The sequence below is a fragment of the Petaurus breviceps genome, unplaced genomic scaffold, assembly GCF_028583685.1.
Source record: "Petaurus breviceps papuanus isolate PSGF00001 unplaced genomic scaffold, PetGlider_PUasm1.0 91041, whole genome shotgun sequence".
Taxonomy (NCBI): Eukaryota; Metazoa; Chordata; class Mammalia; order Diprotodontia; family Petauridae; genus Petaurus; species Petaurus breviceps.
The window spans coordinates 32,179,658-32,202,948 of NW_027187400.1; the positions used below are offsets into that span (position 1 = coordinate 32,179,658).

Genomic DNA, 23,291 nt, shown 5'->3' on the forward strand with positions numbered 1-23,291 from the left:
GTAGGATTTGCCAGGTCGTATATACAGGAAATTAAACCTGAGTCATGCTGTAGAGGAAGGAATGTTGGGTTTGTGTCAAAAGATCTAGGTTTGCATGCAAGATTTCTGTGATCTTGAGTAAGTTGTTTCACTTTGAATAATTGACTTTGAGCTTCTCCCTCTGTCCCCAAAGGCCCATCTCTTAAAATACCTGATTTCCTTTTGTACTTAACAGTATTTTTTCCAATTATGTGTAAAGGTAGTTTTTAACATTCATTTTTATAAGATTTTGAATTCTTAATTTTTCTCCCTTCCTCCCTCCCCTCCCCTCTTCCCAGGACAACAAGCAATCTGATATAACATACAATCATGTTAAACATAAAAATCAGAACAAAAGGGAAAGATGGCAAGAAAGAATTAATTCACATAAGCTCAATGTAAGAGGCTGCTACACGTCTGGAAGTATTCTGGGCACTGCGAATACAAAGAAAAAAAAATTGAAAACAATGTGCTTCGATCTGCATCCAAATTCCATAGTTATTTCTCTGTTTGTGGAGAGCATTTTCCATCATGCGTCTTTTGGAATTGTCTTAATTCATATTTCTGAAAAGAGTTAAGTCTACCATAGTTGATCACTGCACAATGTTGTTGTTACTGTGCTCAGTGTTATCCTGGGTTTATTCACTTCACTCAGCATCAGCTCATGTTAAGTCTTTCAAAGTTTTTCTGAAATCCTACTGCCCATCATCTTATAAAACAATAGTATCCCATTACATTCACATGCCACAACATGTTCAGACATTCCCCAATTGATGGGCAGGCATAAAATTTCCATTTCTTTGCCATCATGAAAATAACTGCTATAAATATTTTTTGTACATGTGGATCTTTTTCCCCCTTTTTATGATCTCTTTCGGATATAGATCTAGTAGTGGTATTGCTGGATCAAAGAGACATATATGATTATATTGGTATATTTTATTTCTACATCACCTATATTTTCCCATAGTAACCCTTCCTTTACTCTTTCCAAGGGCATCATCTCTTATAATAAAGAATTAAAAGGACTAAAAATTAAATACAGCAAATTTAACCAACATTTTGTAAAAGGCCACTGCTGTATACTGGTAATTCCTTACCTCCACAAAGAAGTAAGGAAACTGTCTTCTCTTATCACTTCTTTGGAAAAAAAACTCAGTTATTATCATTTGTGAGCATTCGGTTTTGATCATTCTGTTGTTCTTTCTATTTACTTGTAGTCATAGTGTATTGTTTTCTTCCTTCTCATTATTTCCATTTGCACCAGTTTCTATGTCTTTCCATGCTTTTCCATATCCACATAATTCATCTTATGGCACAGTGATTTTTTGTAATATTCATGTACCACAATTGGTTTAGCCATTCTCCAGAGTATGGAAACTCATTTTTTTACAATAATGATCCTTTATCATGTTGTATAAATGAGTCTCATACATTGCTAAACATTCAGGCTTCAGTTTCCTCACCTTAAAAATAAGAGTGTTGGAATAGATGACGTCTTAAATCCCTTCCAATTCTAAAAAAAAAATAATCCTTTTGAGTGTCCATGTCACATGGACATCCAAAGATGTTAATTGCAACTCATCCATGACCTCTCATGCTGTGTGACTCTTATCCAAGGCCCCTTGTAGATGCTTCACTTGTATAATCCCTTTGGGCCTTTGACATTGTGGGTTTATCAATGGAGCCAGCAGGCTTTCTAGCAGTTAGTCCTGGCTCTCTCCTTTTCCGTTGTCCTCTTTCTTTTCCAGTCCTAAATCTTTTTATGACACTTCTTTTACAGAGTTCATTCCAGATAGTGCATTGGAAGTGTGTTGGAGTCTTCTCCCACCAAATGTGTGCTTCTCTATGGTCCTTTCAGTAACCCTTAGATTCTTTGGATCCCACAGTTTTCCACAATGGGAACGCATGCAGCATCTCTTGAAGAACGTTGTTATTAAAAAGATGGGACTTTGTTTCAAAAACAAGCTTAGAGACAAAGTCTCCACTAGGTCTATGATCTCATCAATTTGAATTCCCCCCCCACCAAAGATGTCTATTTCAAGGCATGTGTACCTGCCCATCGCATGTGACTATGATACTAGCTCTTGTCTTTCGGCTATTTTAGTTGTCACAACTCCCTGTGACCTCATTTGGGGTTTCCTTGCAAAGATACTAGAACAGTTGGCCATTTCCATCATCATCTCATTTTACAGATGAAGAAACTGGGTCAAAAAGGGTTATGTGACTTGTCCTGGTTCTCATAGCTAGTAAGTATCTGAGACCCGATTTGAACTCAGACTTTTCTGATTCCAAGTCCAATCCTCTATCCACTATGGTACTAAGTTGTGCTTTCTGATCCTAGACCTCCTTTCATTTTTACAAAATGGGACCACTCAATGTGCTGGTGACTTCCCTCATTTCCTCCCATCCTCACAAGGATAGCTGTGAAGCACATGGACTTCCCATAAGCTATTCTTCACTCATTTTCATATAACTAAATCATTTTCTTTTTCTAGTATGCATTTCTTTGATTATATCCTTTCCATATGTTTGCATCACTATTCCTCCATCAGGCTTCCAGCCCACCCACAACCTCTATGCTTCCCTCTCTCCCTCCCCCAGTTAGGCTAGGTCTTTTCCTAAAAGACAAGAAAGTTATCTCTATATTTCAAGGAAGCTACCTCAGCCTGGGGGACTGAGATTCAAAATACTTGTTTCTTGTGTTGCAACTTCCTGGATCCTTGGCTATATAGATGTGGCTTTCTGGATACTTTGTCTTCCACACCAAGTCCTTGCTTGATGTCAGTCTACCCAACACCTATTAAATGCCCAGCTGTCCACATGAATTCTGGCCAATATTACCATATCTGAATAATGCCTCATTCATGCCCAAAGCCATTTTTCGTTCTCCCTAGGAACACATCTCTACCCAGAAACCCTCCAGGTTTTATCCTTTACTTGTTGACATGATAAGCTAATTCATGCCAAGGTCATGGGCACATAGACCTAGAACTGGATGGGGTCTCAAGCCAACTCCCTAATTTTACAGATGAGGAAACTAAGGTTCAAGAAAGTTAAGTTACAGGTGATAAAGACAAGTTATTAATCTTTTCCAATAATATTTCAAACTACTGATTTTATCTATCAATATTTTCAAACCATTTTATATACGGTATTTCGGTTGGTATTCACTTAAAGATCCTAGGATATATGTATTACTGGTATCATTATACCCATTTTACAAATGAGGAAATTAATGCATAGAAAGTTTAAGTTGTATGTCAGATATTTTCTTACTGGTTGGCAATTCAGTTCTTCATGATTCCAGGTTCATCAAATATGTGCACTGACTCAAGAGGGAAGGTATTTAAATATTATCCTGAACCTTGGGAACTTTGATCTAAAAATGGCACTAACAATAGGAATTTGGTTTGCACTAATGAGCTAGTTCGGATTTGAAGTAAACTTGGGAGTTCCTGGAAGTCATGGAAGACTTCAAGGAGTCAGTGTGACTTGGGAAGGACCATGAAGCAATAACTTATTTTGCTTATGTGTGTACATATACACACAAATACAGAGGCAGCATAGAATGGTGCCCTTAGACCTTAATTTTAGTATGTCTAATACACATTGGCTGTGTGACCTTGTACAAATCACTTAACCCCTATAGAGCTCCAAAATATACTTTAATAATATAAAAGGCAGACCATATGCTTTTCTCCATTGATAAAAGCATTCTCTAAAAGGAAGATATTTATAGAAAAGAAATAGCAGGGCCAGTCAAATATATACACAAACATGTGTATCTAAAAAATCTAAAGTATGAGTATGTATATCTGCATGTGTACACACATACATAACATTTATGTGTATGCATGTGCATATTTATATACTGCACTGTGCATATGTGTATACATACATATGAAAAAGCATGTATGTGTATTTATGCATATATACACATAAGAGTATATGTGTGTGTATATACACAGACACACATGAGCACACACAGATACACACATGTGTGTCTATGTGTGTATGTGTGTATATATACATATATATAAAAGAGGTTAAAATATTTCCATATATTAGTGATTTGAATAATTGGAATAATATATTTAGAGACCTATAAGAAGAGGTTGTTTGTTGTTTGAAATCCATGTGTTGGTGTTTTCTGGTCTTAATCCTGTAAATTACACACCCTCCCCATAAAACTGCTAGACTCCACCAGTTTTGTTACTGATCCAATAGATGTGTTTCTTGGGGCTCTGTTGTAAGGGCGGCTCTAACATAAATGTGCAACTTGTCCCATATTTCTTTGTAGCAGTCACTGTAGTGTCAGAATCCCCATCCCCATTATTACTTATTTATTTTAATATTTTTTTAATTTGAATTTTGAATTTTCTCCCTCCCTCCCACCCCTCCCCACCTATCAAAAAAGGCAAGAAATGTGGTATCAATTATACATGTGAAATAATGTTCTTTGGAATTGCTTTGGATTATTGTACTGTTGAAAATAGCTGAAGCATTAGCAATTAATCACCATACATTATTCCTATCAATGTGTACAGTGTTCTCCTGGCTCTGTTCACTTCATTTACCATCAGTTCCTGTAAGTCTTCCCAGATTTTTCTGAATCCATCTTTCTCATTGTTTCCTACAGTACAAGAGTGTTCCACCACAATCATATGCTACAACTTGTCCAGCTATTTCCTAATTGATGGACATTCCCTCAATTTCTATTTGTTTGCTACCACTAAAAAACTGCCATATTTTTTTGCACATAATTTTTCTTTGATCTCTTTGGAATATAGACTGAGTAGTGATATTACTGGGTCAAAGAGTATGCAGTTGTACAGCTCTTTGGACATAAGTCTAAATTGCTCACCAGAATTGTTTGATCAGACCACAACTCCACCAACACTGCATTAGTGTGTCAATTTTTCCATACTCCTTCCTGCATGTGTCATTTTTTTTCTTTTGTGTCATGTTAGCCAATCTAATTGGTGTGAGATAGTCCCCCAGACATGTTTTAGTTTGCATTTCTCTAATCAATGCTGCTTTAGAACATTTTTTCACATGACTGTAGATAGCTTTTATTTCTTCTGAAAACTGCCTGTTCATAACCTTTGACAATTTATCAATTGGGGAACAACTTATATTCTTATGAATTTGACTCAGTTCTCTATATATTTGAGTAATAAGCCTTCCTAAGAGAAACAGTATAAAACATTTCCCCATTTTCCTTATAATCCTGGCTATATTGGTTTTGTTTGTGCAGAACTTTTAAATTTAATGTGATCCAAATTATCCATTTTACTTTCTGTAATCATCTTTATCTCTTATTTGTCATAAATCCTTACTTCATCCATGAATCTGACAGGTAAAATTTTCCATGTTCTAACTTGCTTAATATATTGACCTCTATCTCTAAAGCATGTACCTATTTTGATGTTATTTTGTATATAGTGTATGCATATAGATATTGGTCTATACCTCTTGTTGTAGTTGTTCAATTGTGATTCAGTCATGTCTGATTTTTCATGACCCCATTTGGGGTTTTCTTGGAAGAGATACTGGGGAAGTGGAGCCAAGAACAGAGAAAAGGCAGGAAGTTGCTCAAGTTCTCCTCAATTTCCCTTGAAACAACTTTAAATCATGTCACCAAATAAATTCTCAAAAGGATGAGGTGAAACAATTTTCCAGCACATAACAAAGAAGGATTATACAAAATGTCTATCCAACTTGGGTAAAATGGAAGGGCAGCCCATTGCAAGTAGCATTTGGGTAAGCCAGCAAGAGGTCGCTAACCCCAACACAGATCAGAAATTGAGGCTTTGCAGTCCTAGCTCAGCAGGTCAGCAATCCAGTGGACCAGTGATAAGGCCTCTAGCCCTGATGCAGTAGGCTAGTGTTCAGGCTTGGCAGACTCTTAGTCCTGCTGGACTAGGCTAGACTACCCCATTGCAACAAGTAAATTAATTAAAGCTAACTGCCAGCCCTGGAGAAACTGTCAAGGATAGCCAAGACCAGACCTTAAGCCCCTCTCCCCACAAGAAGTTTAATGCAGTGCTCCCTTTACCCCAGTAACAGAGCTCAACCTTAAAAGTCATGAAATAGGCTGGAAATTAGGGGGGAAAAGCCCTACCCATAGAAAGTTACTATGGTGACAGGGAAGATCAAAACACAAACTCAGAAGAGGGCAACAATGTCAAAATGGTTACATGCAAAGCCTTAAATGGAAATATGAATTGGTCTCAGACCCAAAAAGTCCTTCTGGAAGAGCTCAAAAATAATTTTAAAAATCAAATAAGAGAGATAGAAGAAAAATTGGGAAAAGAAATGAGTCATGCAAGAGAATAATGAAAAAAGAATCAACAGCTTGAAAAAAGAAAACAACTCATTAAAAAGTATAATTGGCCAAATGAAAAAGGAGGTACAAAAGCTAACTGAGGAAAATAATTCCTTAAAAATTAGAATTGAGCAGGTGGAAGCTAATGACTCTATGAGAAGTCAAGAATCAATCAAACAAAAGCAAAGGATAAAAAAAGAAGAAAATATAAAATACCTCATTGGAAAAACAACTGACATAGAAAATAGATTCAGAGGAGATAATTTAAGAATTATTGGACTACCTGAAATCCATGATCAAAAAAGAAGCCTGGATGGCATATTTCAAGAAATCATCAAGGTAAGTTGTCCCAATATCCTAGAACCAGAGGGTAAAATAGTAATTGAAAGAATCTACCCATCACCTCCTGAAAGATATCTTGAAATGAAAATTCCCAGTAATACTATAGCCAAATTCCAGAACTCTTCAGGTCAAGGAGAAAATACTTCAAGCAGTCAGAAAGAAACATTCAAATATTAAGGAGTCAGTCAGGATTATACAGGATTTAGCAGCTTCTATATTAAAAGATCATAGGGCTTGGAATATGATATTCTAGAAGGCAAAGGAACTTGAATGACAACCAAGATTCAACTATCCAGCAAAAATGAGCATAATCTTTCAGAGCAGGGGAGGGATATTAAATGAAACAGGGGACTTTCAAACATTCCTGATGGATACAAAGACCACAAGTAAACACAAAATGCAATTTTCAAATATAAGACTCAAGAGAAGCATAAAAAGTTAAATGGGAAAGAAAAAAAAAGTTATTTTATATCTGTTTACATCCCTACAATGGAAGATGATACTTGTAACTCTTAAGAACTGTAATAAAGAGTCGTTGAGTCAAGAAAATTTATCCAAGGTCACACTGGATGTCTGTACAGTAAGAGTCAGAGGAGATTCCAGAACTAAGCTCCTCCAACCCCAACCCAGTGTTCCTTCCATTGTACCATCCTACTATCTCTTTTTTTTTTTTTTTTATAAGAAAAACATGTATTTGTCAAATTGTAAGGGCAGAATTTGATCACAGGATGTTTCCCACGCGGCACATATGTAAACACCCACTGCTGGATCTGGAATCTCCATGGGTCCCCAACCTTTCCTTCTGGCTTCTGGGAGACTGAGGGCCTGTTCGCTGAAAGCCTGGCCTTTCACAACCCCCTCACCATCAAGGTAGTCCGGATGCTGACCCCGACCATGCAGAAGACGCCATCCATCCAAAGGAAGGAGCACAGGGGATGGAGCAGGTGAAGCAGAGGGGAAGTTCCGGGGTCACCAACCGAGCGATGGGGGAGGAGGGGCGCCGGCTGTGACAATGGGGCGGGGGGTTGGTGTGGGGAAGGGGGCAGGTCCTAGAGCCCCAGGGACTTCTGAACAATCTGCTTGGCAATTCGATAAAACTGTTCCCGGCCATCCCGCCACATCTTGGACGCATCCATGTTAGCACCACTCTCATCATTTGGCTCTGCCAACATGCTCACCACAGAGAGAAGGATCTTCTCCACGCTCTGCACCGGACTCCAGCGCTCGGGCCTGCTTTCAGAGTCCATGGGGTCGTCGCCAGGGGCACGTAGGATGGAGATGCAAACCCTTCCGTCAGGGTAGATGTTGGGGTGGAACATTTCACAGGTGAACCTCATCTTCGGGGGCCTGAGCGGGTAGTCCAGAGGAAAGCTGAGAAACGCAGGAAAAACACCAAACTCGAAGCAGGTGTCTTCTGGGCCCATGATCAAGGCTTCCCACTCAAAGAAGTTCTCTTCGTTCATTGGGCCTGCCACGATTCCCTCTGGTGGATTCAGCGTCAGTTGCTTGTACTCGGCCATGAGCCGCTTGAGCGCCGTCCCTGCCATCCTGGCCCCTCAGCCGCCTCTAATTTTCTTCGCCCAGCCTCTACTATCTCTTGTTGAAGTGAATGTAGGTAAACAAGACTTTTTCTCAATCCATCAGTCGTCAAAGACAGTTAAGTTAAAGCATCTAATGTCCACTGCTATCAGAAAAATTTCTTGTAAATAAATTGTGGGAACTCAGAATCAAAATGTCCTGCAGAGAATTTTGTTCAACAAGTAAATTTAATAAAAGTCTTGTCTGATGTATTTTTAGACTGTAATCTCGCAAGTGTAGGACAAGTAACTAGGATAAGCCTCATTCTTCATTATGTGATTTTGATGTTTCCAATCAACAAGACAGATTGGAAAAATGTTTCAAGTCCTTTATGAAGACAATGAAATTTGTGTTTTTTGAATAAGTACTTAAATATCAATAAATACATAGGTGAATGTGAATACATAAAACAATATATGGTTTTTATATGTTGTGTATATATGTATGTGTATGTCTATCTATCTAGAGATTCAGACTGATGAAACGGAATGAGTCAGAATGAGAAAAAGAAAAAAGTATATACTGAATTTAGAATCATATTTGAACCTAGGTTCAAATCAAGATACTGCTTTGGTTGTTTAACTTCTCTGGGTTTCGTTTCTTCATATTTAAAGCAGGAATACTGGACCAGATGACCTCTTAGTTCTACACTATGGTCACATATAGATAATGCACATATATATCACAGGTGTATATATATATGTGTGTGTGTGTGTATGTGTGTGTGTGTGTGAGAGAGAGAGATAAATGTGTATATTATAAATAGATAATGCATAGATGTCTAACACCAAGATAATGCATATATACATATATATATCACATGCATATATGTATGATAAATATAGAGACAAATATGCACACTTTGTATTACCACCTTTTTAAAAAGAAATTTTACTAGGCATAGTAACAATGAAGAGATGAATTTGAATTGATGATCAATCTTCAGTGTTTTCCACATGCTGCTCACCTATTCACTGAAAGACAAAGTAGTAGAGTAGAGAGAGTGTTGAACTTTGAGACAGAAAGTTTGGGGTTCCAATCTCATCTCTGATGTGAACTAGCTCTGTAACCTTAAGCAAGTACTTTTATATTCTTGAGGATCTGGTAGCTATGCAGGAAGTTCTTAGCAATCAGAAAAGATTTAAAGATAGCCCCTTCAATTGACTTTGGGTCTATGATTTGAGAACCAGTCTAGTTAAAGGCAGAGAGTCATATCATTGGAAATAGTCATAAAATGATTGCAATTATTATCATCAGCATAAGAACAACAGAGATGTGTTATCATCCTTAGCCTATTCTCATATAATTTTGAGTTCCACTATTAAGTCTTTAAATTTTGAAAGCCTTTGGTTCTAAGTTGCTTAGATATTATGAGAATTTGGTATGGAGACAACAAATAAAATCATTGTCCTTAAGATTTTATGGATAACTGTTGTGTCTGGTCAATTGTGGGCAGTGTCTTGCTTTGATAATCACTCAGTTCCAATAGATTTTGTAGGTTAAATCTTTCAGGATATTTTAAACCAATATTTTGTACAATGGGAGATCTGGCATCTGCAGTCAATGTAGAATAGTGAGCATCTAATTTTTAATTCTAGCAAATCTATCATGTATTACTAGGTATTTAGTATTTGATAATTTTTTTTGCATTGTATAGTGAAGTGTTGCACAGTGTCTCATATTACCTAACATAATTTACATTGATTGCTAATTATTTATATTACTACTTTTCCCTTTTTATACTCAATGGAGATCAGATAGAAATGGTCCAGAGACAAGCTTTTATCCTGCTATTATTCATTCATCTTTAATGTTCTGTGGACTATTGCACAGAGTGATAAAAACAACTGACTTTTATAATAGAATAAAATTATTAAGATTTCAGTTCGTTTTTCTGTAGGATTATTATAATTGTTTTTTTCTCATTCTCTTATAGTCAAAGGTTTTCAGATGGAAATTCTCCTAGGATATATCACCATCCTGTCACTATTGTGTTTTTATGTTTAATATTCACCACAGTATTGCACATAATGGATAAAATGAATTTTTTTTGCCAGATAAATATATTGGAATTTACTGTGACTTCACTGGAAATATATTAGAGCAGTTTCAGTAGAAGATAGGACAAGGGGAATTATGTCTTACATGGTTTTGAGGGCAATGATGATGATGATGATGATGGTGGTGGCAGCGGTGGTGGTGGTACTGGTAGTGGTGATAATGATGATGATATTTTCATCAAGGCTACTCTAAATGGAGGGAGACAGATGAGTGTGACATGTTCAACTTGAAGTCAACAACATATGGCTTTGAATCCTTCCTCATGTACTTTCTCACTGTGCAACTCTGAGCAGGTTGCTTAAACTCTCTGAGCCTCAATAAAAATGCAGATAAGTAAATGTATGGTCCTGAGGATGAATTGAGAAAATACATGTATGGTGTAATACCAATGTGAGCCATTGTAATTTGGATTATTACAAATCACAAAGATAATTTGCAAACCTATAGGGAATGTAGACGACACTGGTAGAGGGAAACCTGCACTGAAAAAAAAAATTACATCTATTTCCCATTGTAGAAGTAGCCATGGGGATATTGCTATTTGAAAGTTGGGGTATCGGAGGCAACTAGGTGGTGCAATTAATAGAGCATGGGCCCTGGAGTCAGGAGGACCCAAGTTCAAATCTAGCCTCAGACACTTAACACTTACTAGCTGTGTGACTTTGGGCAAGTTACTTAACCCCAATTGCCCTGCCTTCCCCCCTCCAAAGAAGACAAAAAAAAGAAAGTTGGGGGATGTAACTGCTCTTCCAAAAGCTTGTTGTTGGTGTGATACTATTGTTAAGACTATGCACTTATTCAAAACCTTGGTTGAAAGAAACTTCTCCTAGTTCCCAAAGGGCAGACTTCTCTGTATCAAGGCATCTACACAATCCCTAGTCATTTCTCATTGACATAATAATGTTTATATAATGCTTTAAAGTTTGCTAAAGAGTGGACATCCATGATCTCTTTTTGGGCTTTGAGCCAACCTTTGTGAGGGAGGTGCTTTGGTTTCATTTTCCTTATTGTAGGGAGACAGAAACTAAAATTCATAGAGGTGAACTTATTTGACCAATGCTCTCATACATAGCAAACCTTAGAGGTGGCATTCAAACATATGTCTCTCCTTATTTGACTTCCAGCAAATGTCCACTGCACCATCGTACCTTCCTCATATTAAGATACCTGGAAATGTTTTCCCAGTAAGACTCTATATCTGAGGGTCACCATCATCCCCTCAGCATAAGATAGATGTTATCAAATCTGAACTATTTCTCCATACCATCTTGAATATAGTAAGAGGAGCTGGAAGAATACTTAAAGATCTCATCTAAACTCATTATTTTTCTTCTATTAATGATGAAATTGAGACTCAAGGTGGTCCAGAATGCTTGTGTAACATCATAGAAGTAGTAAATCATGTAGTTGGGACACTAAGCCAGCTCATTTAATTGGAAACCCAATGTTTTACTTTTTCAACATGAGTGGCTCACTACTAACATTTCTGCCATTTTTCAGTTGGTCAGATGGAATAAAGCTGACTCGATCTAGAGAAAATGTCTAAGTATGTACTAAATCCAAGATTATGAGTTAAGGGTAATTGTTCCTCCCTTGGAGGAGCAAAACTCAGCAAAGCTGATATTTCCTGACTAAAGATGGATGGAATATCTTTGTAACAACTTGGTGTGTGTGTGTGTGTGTGTGTGTGTGTGTGTGTCTTTGCTTTTGTGAAAATGTGTCTTCCTTTTCTTCTACAAATGCTTGATATTTGAAAAGGGCCCTGGTGGGTTGGAGTTTCCTGTTGTGAGTTTGATTTTGCACTTGAAGATTTGACAGCTCATATTTTCATCAAAATTTTCCAAACTCCTTTTCTTGCATGTGTTTTTTTCCTTTCCCAGGTTTTTCTCCCCTGTTTGAGCTGCTTTTGGAGTCTGGGAAACATAAGGAGAGGCTATTTTGCTTGACTTCTTAGGAGGTGGGTGTATAGATGTTTGTTAGCATTGCTCTAGAAAATATCTATCTAGAATTGAAGTCATTTTCTAGAATGATAGAAAGCAAGGAAGTCTAGATTGTCCAATATTCTCCCCCAAAATTCATACTACCTTTAAATCCTTCCAAAAAACATGCACATAAAATAAGATTTGCAGTTGGAAATGACCTACAGGTAGTATCATAGTAATATTCCTTACCCTGAAATCCTGATTTGACTTCTGTATTTGGAAATCCTGAAATGATACATCACAAACAACTTGATTAGCTGGGGCTTGGGGCATCTGAAGTGGAAACCTAATCTGGAAAAAACAAAGGAACAATTCTCACCAGGTGCTTAGCCAGCAGCAGTGATCTGTGTTTATGTTGTTAATTCTTTTCCTTTGCCCTTCTAAAGTAAAAAGGTGCTTAGTTCTCACTGGAGACTGAGATGGAACATGTACATTTTAATATGATTTGCAGGAAAGGAGCGTGTTAAGGGACCCTATTAACTCTTGCATGTACCTCTATTCCATCTCTATAACACTCCCAAACTCCTCCTGGGTGACAACCTTGAGGCTTCTGATGAAGACTTAATCTACTGAGCTGGAATAATTTCCCAAAGGAGCATATTTCAGCATCATACAGTAATATCTATGTCTCCTGTTGATTTCTTAAGCATGGTTTTATTAATTATATTAATAATAATAGCTAATGTTCATATAACACCTAAAGGTATATGAAGCACTTACAAATATTAACACATTTTATTCTTATGACAGAGATAGAATTTAAGTGCTATTATTAGCTCGATTTTGTGGCTGAGAAAACTGAGGCAGATAAAGTTTAAATGGGTCAGTGTCACACAGCTAGTAAGTCTGATCTGGATTTGAACACAGGTCTTTCTGATCCTCAATCCAATTATCGTCCACTGTGCCACTTACCTGCCTCTTATCTTGCTATATAACAAGTGATTCAGTTTCTGGAAGTGGGGGAGGAGAGAAGTAAGAGGAGAAGAGGGACAATTGGGATAAGATTTTCAGAAATGACAGAGATAAAAGAACAAAATACATTCAGAAAACTTATTCCTAAAAGGTATTTTGACATTCTCTTCTTTAACAGTGGAACTATTAGCACTATAAGAAATGTTAAACATAAATTTGAGGAGGCTATCAACTTTGAACTGACAGTCCATGCAATCTTGGGATAGCATAGATTCTCTCTTTCTTTGAGGACCAGCTGACATGCCATCTCCTCCATTAAGGCTTCCGTAATTCCCCTATCATTTATTTCTTACATAATCACAGAAACTTTGGGGTGTAAAGCACTTTCAGACACCATCTAATCCAACCCATAATGAAGCAGGAATATTTTCTGCATCATTTTCTCACTGGTAACTATCATTGCTTATAGATTTCCAGTAAAGGAAAACTCATCATCCTCAAAGGGAACTCCATGCACTTTTCAATGAGGTTAAGGAAAAGCTTCCTAATTATTATAACAAAACAAAATTCTTCATTATCCAGGCTATTTCCAAAGGTTTCCGAAATAGTTATTTCCATAGTAGCACAAAGTTGCTATGTTCATTCACTTATTCAATAATCCATTCATCAAATATTTTCTGAGTACCTACTGTGTGATAAATGGTACAGGGAACAAAAAGAAAATGCAGATGGTCTCTTTCCTCAAAGAGGTCACAAAAAATTAGCCATCATTCTGTTTGGGAAGATTGCATGAATGGATATAGTGGAAAGTCACTGACTTAGGAGTAAGAAGGCTTGCTTTCAAATTCCAAATGTATACCTTATTAATTTGCTAACACCCTCTAAGTCTCAGTTTCCTCAATCTAAAATGGAAGTAGTATTTGTACTAATTAGATTACAGGGCTCTTGGAGGGAAAAGTAATTTGTAATCTTCAGGGCACTATAGAAAAGTGAACTATTACAAATAGACTGATGAATCTGTGAGTTCATTATTGTGGTTATTCCATTCCAACAATGCATACTGAAAGTCATTCATGCCTGCCAATCCTGTGTGAATATTATCTACATCTTCCCATTAGTTTGCTTAATGTGCTACTGGCCCTCCTTACTTTCTGCTGCCATTATTATGATATGAGTGAATTACTCTGGCTACCCACTTTACTCCCTTTGCCCTCACTACATCACCATATGCTATCCTTCATCTTTTTTATGACATCTTTTACAATTATATTTTTCATCATTTTTTTTGCAAAAATCATAGGTATCAATAACCAGAAGCATTTCCTTATTCTTTAAATAAGGAGGTGATTCATTATTATTTAAATAGAGGTATATGCAAGAGTTCATGGGGTCCCTTAGCACCCTCCTTTCCTGCAAATCATATTAAAATGTACAAGTTCCTTATTCTTTAAATATTGTAGTGTGCTCACAGCCACCAGGCAATTCTCCATTGCCTTCTGGGTGTGATTCATTTTCAATACTTTTCAGACTGCTTTGTTCCATGTGTTGTAGCCATGAAACTTTTTCAGTAGAATACATATATAAAAAACAAATGAGTCATTTTCTCAAGGAGAAGTTCATGGTCTTTAGAGGAGCTTTGAGATTTCCTGAAGACCATCTACTCCATTTTTTCTCCTATATCATTATGGGCCCAAATCATTGTCCACTTTTACTAACCTAGATAGCCATATTGATGGATAAACTCTATGAATTACCCGTTAAATTGCCTGCCATAATCTGGAAAGTAGGCATTTTAATCTATGTTGTAAATTATCATGTAAACAGTGAAACCAAACACATTTGAGTGGTTTTAGAACTCTTCTAAATGTTCTGCACAATCTCAGGGCTTGACACCACCAAGATAATGATATCTCTGAATAAAATATATAAAAAAACTCGATATCCATAGAAAATCCCTCTTTAATAAGTATTCAACACTAGATGTCTTCAATAACCATGACAAACTTCTTTGAAGAATAGTTATCTTTTTGTTTTATGTCTTGTTCAATCTTTGTGAGAAGAGGGGTTTATTGAATGATTCCCGTTCTGTTACATCTTTCAAGGAATTTTGAGTCATGTGAAGGATGGGTGGTACATACTTTGTTAGGAAAAATCCTTTTTTCTTTATCTATTTTTTTCATAATCAATAGACAATAAACACGGTAGGATATTGCATTCTTTATATGCATTGAATTGAATAATGCCAAAGATGTGGTTCATTATGGAACCAGTCCCTAAACCTTATTTTTCCCTACTAGTGCACTCTTTGAGAAGGCTCTCAATGTTTATTTAGATGGTGTTCATATTTTTTTTTACATAGTTCAGAATATCAAAGTGTGAGTTAGTAATTGTTAATGTATGCCTGGTAACTTTTTTCAGTATTATTAAGATCTGAGGTTTCTTTTTCTCCCCATAATTCCTTGGCGTTTTCCCTCCTCCAAATACCTGTGAGATTATTCCTTCACTACCTTCAAGCTGTATGGCCTCAAACATTAATGTTTCTTATGCAAGAGAACTGGAAGCTTTCCTGTCTTTGTTCTCATCAGTGTTTTTTTTTTCTTGTTTGCATCCTTAATGATTTTATTCCTGACCTTGATGTTAGAGGTGAAGTGTTGTGATTGATGTTAAAAATGATTTGTTATTTTAGAAAAAATGCAGATCTTTTCCATTTACTTCCTTTTCTTTGACCTCCTGTTTTTATCCTTAAATGTCTTTAGGATGAATTTATTTGACTGGTTTTCTTGTTTGTTTGTTTTTTTAAGTTTTATTTGGGGGCTGGAGCCAAGATGGTGGCATAGAAGCAGGAAAATTCCATAAGTTCCCCACATAACCACCTCAAATAACTATAAAATATGACTCTAAACAAACTTTAGAGCTACAGAACCCAAAAAGTGACAGAGGGAAAGAAATCTCCCACTGAAGGCAGCCTGGAAGGGTCCATCTCAGTGAGCTGGAAGCCAAGGCCAGCCTCGGGTGAGCCCACTATATTAACCCCATGGCAGCCCTGACTAGCAGCATCTAGAGCAGACTTCAGGAGAGTAGATCACCAGCAGCTGTGGAGATTTCCAGAATTATCAACCCATAAATGCCAAAGATAAAGTGAGAGGTGAGTGTGGACTCTATGGGAACCAGGGACCAAGAGTGTGGTCCTGCATCTGAGACTGCGGCCATGCAGCTGCTGTGTGGCTGCCATAGAGCTCTTGGCCTGCAGATTGTAGGGGAACTAAGCAACTATTCTCAGGGGTAATCACACTTGCTTTAACCTGTTTGAATCTAGATTGCTGCCTCATGTGGAGGTGCTGGGGTATGTGACCAGGTGCCAGAGCCAGTGGAAACTTCTGACAGGGCACCCAACTAATAGCTCTAGCAGCTGCAAAAACCCCAGAGATTTGGGACAAAGCTCTCCTCTCTGGAAGCAGAGTTCTACTGTGGCAAAAAGCTCAAAAATCACGTAATTGAGTGGCAACATGAGCAAGCAAAGAAAGCAAAGCAAGCAAAGAAATAAAAGCAAGGACAGCAATCCAACTTTGGATTCCTTTTTTGGGGACAAAAAGGATCAAAGCATGGAACAAGAGGAAGACAACGAAGTCAGAACTCCTTCACCAAAAGCTTCCAAGAAAAATATGAACTGGTTACAGGCCATAGAGGAGCTTAGGAAGGAGTTTGAAAACCAAATAAGAGAAGTGGAGGAAAAATTGGGAAGAGAAATGAGAATTTTTCAAGAAAATCATGAAAAGTGAGTCAACAACCTGACTGAGGAAAATAACACCTTAAAAAAATAGAATAACTCAAATGGCAAAAGATGCTCAAAAAGCCAATGAGGAGAAGAATGCCTTAAAAAGCCAAATTTGCCAGACGGAAAAAGAATCTCAAAAGCTCATTGAAGAGAATCATTCCTTCAGAATTAGATTGGAGCAAATGGAAGCTAATGACCTTATGAGAAACCAAGATACTATTAAACAGATCCAAACAAATAAAAAATACAAGGCAATGTAAAATATCTTGTGGGAAAAACCACTGACCTGGAAAATAGACCCAGCAGAGATAATTTAAAAATTATTGGACTACCTGAAAGCCATAATTAAAAAAAGAACCTAGAAATCATCCTTCAAAAAATTCTCAAGGAAAATTGCCTCGATGTTTTAGAAACAGAGAACAAAATAGAGGTTGAAAGAATCCACCAATCACCTCTTGAAAAAGATCCCCAAAAGAAAATTCCTAGGAATATTATAGCAAGGTTGTGGAATTCCCAGATCAAGGAGAAAATATTATAAGCAGGCAAGAAGAAACGATTGGAATATTGTGGAAACAAAATCAGGATAATACAGGATCTGGCAGCTTCTATACTGAGTAATTGAAGAGCTTGGAATATGGTATTTCAGAGGTCAAAGGATCTGGGATTAAAACCAAGAATCACCTACTCAGCAAAACTGAGTATCATTTTTTTAGGGAAAAATATGGTCATTCAATGAAATAGAGGACTTTCAAGCTTTCTTGATGAAAAAACAATAACAGAGTTGAATAAAAATTTGACATTCAGATACAAGAAGCAAGAGAAGCATGAGAAGGTAAACAGGGAAAAGAAATCATAGGTAACTTATCAAATTTGAACTATTTACATTCCTACATGGAAAAATGATAATTGTAACTTATGAAAATTTTCTCAGTTTGAGAATAGTTGAAGGAAGTATAAATGTGTGTATACATATATATGTATACATACATATATGTCTATGTAGGAGGGTGTATGGGTGTATGTATACATATGTGAGTGTGTCTATGTATGAGTACAGGTATACATAGATAGAGGGCACAGGACTAATTGAATAGGAAGGGATGATACTTAAAATTTGAAATTGAGAGGTGAGAGAGGAATATAATGAGAGAGGAAATGGGGAGAGACAGAATGGGGGTAAATTATCTCATATAGAAGGGGTAAGGGAAAACTGTTACAATGGAGAGGACAAAAAGGATAGCAAAAAGGAATGGTTCAACCTTATTTTCGTTGAATTTGGCTTAAGGAGGGAATAACATACACACTAAATAAGGTATCTCACCCTTCAGAAAAGTAGGGGGGAAGGGGATAAGAGGGGGTATGATAAAAGGGAGGGCAGATTGGGGGGAGGGAAGTTAGAAGCACACACTTGTTAAAAGGTACAGGGTCAAAGTAGAAAATAGAACAAATGGGATGTGAGATAGGATGGAAGGAAATATAGTCAGTCTTTCAGAATGGAAATGTTTTGCGTAACTACACATGTACAACATGTATTGAATTGCTTATCTTCCCAGTAAGGGTTGGTGATGAGGGAAGAAGAAAAAGAATCTGGAATTAAATTTTAAAATCAAATGCTTAAAAAATTATTATTATTATTTTAACATGCACTGGGAAATAACTTATACAGGCACTGGGGTATGGAGATCCATCTTGCCATATTAGAAAGTTGGAGGGGGAATGGGGGAGGATATAAGAGAAAGCATATTGGGGGAGGGGGTATTCAGTGGGATAGCTGTTTGGCGTGGTGGGTAGTGGAAAGATGGGGAGAAAATTTGTACCTCAAAATTTTGTGGAAATTAATCTTATAAATTAAAAATAAACATAAAGTAATTTTAAATAAGTTTTCTTTACATTTATTTTGCAATATTCAGTTCCATAACTTTTTGAGTACTAAATTTTCCCTTTCCCCTCTCCTCCCTCTCCACTACCTCCATGGTGGCATACAATCTGATATAGGTTCTACATATACCTTCACATTAAAATTTAGTCAAGTTGTAAAGAAAAATTATAACAAATGTAATGAACAACAATGAAGAAGAAACAAAGCAAAACAAAATGAAAAAGAGAGATAGCAAGTAGTTTGCTTCAATATGCTTTCAGATTCTGTAATTCTTTGTCTCAATGTGTATAGACTTTTCCATCATGAGACCTTTGGAATTGTCTTATACCCTTGTTTTGCCGAGAAAGAGCCCAGTCTCTCGAAGTTAGTCATCAAGTATGATGTATCTGTAATTATGTAAATATTCTCCTCATTCTGCTCCTCTCCTTCAGCATGAGTTTATATAAGACACTCCAGGTTATTATGAATTCCATCTACTCATAATTTATTTTTAAAAATTAATTTACTTTTAGTTAACAACATTCAGTTCCACAATACCTTGATTTCCAAATTTTCTCCACCTTCCTCCGCCCGCCCCCGCTGCATGGCGGCATGCAATATAGGTTTTACAAATAACTTCATGTTAAACATTAGTCAAGTTGTAAAGGATTATAACCAATGGAATGAACAATGAGAAAGAAGGAACAAAACAAAAATAGAGAGAGAGCAAGTAGTTTGCTTCAGTGTGTATTGAGACTCCATAATTCTTTGTCTGAATGTGTGGATAGCCTTTTGCATCATGAGTCCTTTGGAGATGTCTTGTAGCCTTGTATTGCTAAGAAAAGCCCAGTCTCTCAAAGTCAGTCATCACAGATACAATGTTCCTGTAACTGTGTGCAATGTTCTCCTAGTTCTGCTGTCCTCACTCAGCATCAGTTTATATAAGTCTCTCCCGGTTATGAAGTTCGTCTGCTGCTAATTTCTTATATTATTGTAGTACTCCATTGCATTCATATAACACAATTTGTTTAGCCATTCCCCAACTCAAGGGCATCCCGTTGATTTCCAATTCTTTGCCACCACAAAAGGCTCTTGTAATCTTGATGGTAAAAATGATTTGTCATTTTAAAAAATACAGATCTTTTTCATTTCTCTCTTTTCTTTGTCTTCCTATGTTTATTCTTAAATGTTTTCTGGATGAATTCATTTAACTAAGTCTCTTGCTTTTTACATTAGTTTTACCTTCCATTTCTTATTTCTGCTTTGTTAGGCAATGCTGCTCCTAATCTTCCAGTGACTTATTGGTACCATTTTACAAATAAGTTTATATTCTAAACCAGAGGTGTTAAATGCATGACCAGTGACCACATTGCCAGAAATACTCCCTGAGAGCCTATGAACCTGATTAAAATGTAATTGAGAAATATTTAACAAAACAAATAAAAATCAATAGAGCATAAATATTGCTTAGATGCAGCTTTCTAAGTCAATAAGCAGTTTGCAGGTATCTTTATGTTCAATTTAGTGTCCTGTTTCTATTTGATTTTGACACTACTGCTCTAAAGTTCTCTTGCTTGGCTACTACTTCTCTGTATTTGGCAAATAAGTCAAACAATTGCAGATGAAGATCTTTTTTGTCTTATCATGGTAATTTATTTACACTAGTTAAATTCCTTCAAAAATGTATTGTAATTGGTGTCCATTTCATTTCTACTGTCTGTAGCAGCAAGCACCCCAGCGTCCCCAGGGTTGCTGCCACCACAGGTTCTTGGATCTGCTATCATAGAGGAAAGCAACTCAAAATGGGTTAACAAGCTTACTTTAATCAGTCAGATATGTATCATTTACCTAGTTCGGGGGAAAAAGGTCAGCACCCCGAACTTCAGAATATACAGACAGAATTATCAAGACAGAAACAGATCAAGTAGACAGATTTCCAAACTGTCCAACCATTACATCCATACCAAACCAACATCTGGGTTTTTCAAAGCCGAGGGGGGGCTCTCAACAATGGCTTCCCAGAATCCAGATCAAATCACAGAACACTTCTCAAAGTGAGCCTCCATACCAAATCAACATCTGGGTTTTTCAAAGCCGAGGGGGGCTCTGTAACAGCAATGGCTTCCCAGAGTCTCATCTGATCAAATCACAGAACATTTCTCAAAGTGAGCCCCCAAACAAAGCTACACATCAGGGCTTATATAGCCTTCTCCTAGCTCAGAGAATGTAACAACCTTATTGACTCACTGCCCAATCAAAAAGTATCTGCTAAAAAACAAGCCTCCCACCCCAGGCTCCAGGTGCACTTTAGCCTAGGGGCAGGGAAGATATTTAAATTTGCATTTCCATTACACTGTCCATTAACTGAGCAGTAGAAATATCAGTTGGACAGTATCATCAATAACTTATTTAAATAGGTCATAATGTTGTGGTTTAAATTCTATATTTTATAATTTTACTTTTTCTTCTTCTACCTATTTAAATTCTATATTTTATAATTTTACTTTTTCTTCTTCTTCTAATTCATGCATTATCATTTAGAAGGCAAAGTGGGATAGATGATTTCATCCATATAGGAAATTGCTTTTGTTGAAAATCCTTCCACTGATACATGTTGGTAAATCATCTATGTGTGGTGTTACAGTTGCATGAAGTCTTTGAAAGGTTGAATGAATTATTCATGATCACCCAACTATCAGTAGCAGCAGATGGACCCAAGTCTTCTTGATTCTAAAACCAACCCTCTATCTAGTATGTTGTGTTGAATCTGTTATTATTAGTTCTTGAAATTCTTGATTACTAACTGTTTGGGATATAGAATTGCTGCTATATCTTGAGTTTCTCTTTAAAGTCATTTCTCTGCATCATCTTGGTATTTGAATGCATAGAAATATAATAGACCCATAAAGTATCACCCAACAATTATGCATGAACTCTAGCCATGGTATCATCAATCCAAACTAGAATTAGATGGAGAGAGGTGGTATTATTCTGAGGTTTCAGGGTCTCTTAGATTATTATAACCTTTAGATGGGAATATTTCCTTCTCTTAGTCAGAAAAGTTGTGAGCTTGGGGTGTGTGGGCTATTTTTAGATGAACTGCTAGGTATTCAGGGAACTAATAAAAGCATTTGTACTCCACTAGACATTCTGCCATTTATATGCAGTGTGATCCAACAAACCCTATGCAGGAAACACTTGAGATGTACACATCTGTAGCTGTTGCTTACAAATTTACCAGGCATGACTGGGAAGGTCATTTTAGATTTCTACTTGAGATTTAAATCGACAACCTCTTCACCTGCCTTTTATTGCTCTCCCTGAGCCCTAGGGAGTCTATGGAAGCCATCCTTTCTGGGGGAAATCAATAGTCAAAGTTATCGCCCGCTGACCAGAAGCCTCAGCACTCCCAAGGATTTCAACATCATTGCCTGAATCACAGTTGATTTCCTGTGTATTTTTAAGATGTGTATTTTCCTTGCTTGAGGGAAATCATTTGTGTTTTATTTATAAATGTTGCAAGAGAGGAATCATTGCGATAAAGGTCACAGCAACAGGTTTTGCCAGGGTGTACCTTCTGTCCCATCCTGTGAGCCATGTGCCCTTGGAGATCAGCACTAAGGTATAGAGTGACACTAGTGCTGGTCATATGCCGCTGGGCAAGAGAGGATGTGACAAGTCCTTCCTCCCCCAGCAAGGCTGTCTCTGAGCAGATTTCTTGCCTCTTCTCTTTCTGTCCTTCCCCAATGTAAACAATGCAAGCATGAATTTTTAATAAATTCCTCCAGCCTTAGAGCCTTGGTACACCTTGAGGACGTTAGCAGTTATAATCTGTGAACATTTATAGGGGGAAAATAAGTTACAAAGCAGGGGGAAGTCAATTCTGACTTATTCCCAAGTGTCTGCTCAGCCCAAGGAAAGGAATATGATTACATGGAAGAATTCATGGATTCATAAAATATCAGACCTAGACAATACTTTAGAACACAGGATGTCAGAGCTGACAAGGATCTCATAACTGAGATTTTCACAGTTGACTGGAGTTGGTACTTACATAAATGAGGGGAGTAACACAACCCCACCTTGATTAATCTGTGTAATGAATAATGAAATATTGAGTATATAAATAAAATTGTCTACACCTGGAAACTCGGTATCTTTTTCTTTTAGGCATAAATCTCTTTAATTGGGTCAAGAAGGCAATAAATGATTAGCTAAACCATTCCTCTTGGGGTTTAGTACTACAGATTTGAGAGCTAGGCCTCTGAGAGAGAGAAAGAGAGAAATAGAGTGAGTGAGAGAGAGACAGGGAGACAGAGAAAGAGACAGAGACAGAGAGAGAGAGACAGAGATAGAGACAGAGAGACAGAGAGACACACAGAGAGAGACAGAGACAGAGAGATACAGAGACAAAGAGACAGTGACAGAGAGATA

The 23,291-nt window shown here is 37.0% G+C and overlaps 1 pseudogene; it reads right to left on the reverse strand.

The window, feature by feature from the left end:
* Window positions 1–7,706: 7,706 nt before the first annotated feature.
* LOC138154428 (ubiquitin-conjugating enzyme E2 G2 pseudogene) lies at window positions 7,707–8,268 on the reverse strand (annotated as a pseudogene).
* Between the last annotated feature and the right edge of the window lie 15,023 nt (window positions 8,269–23,291).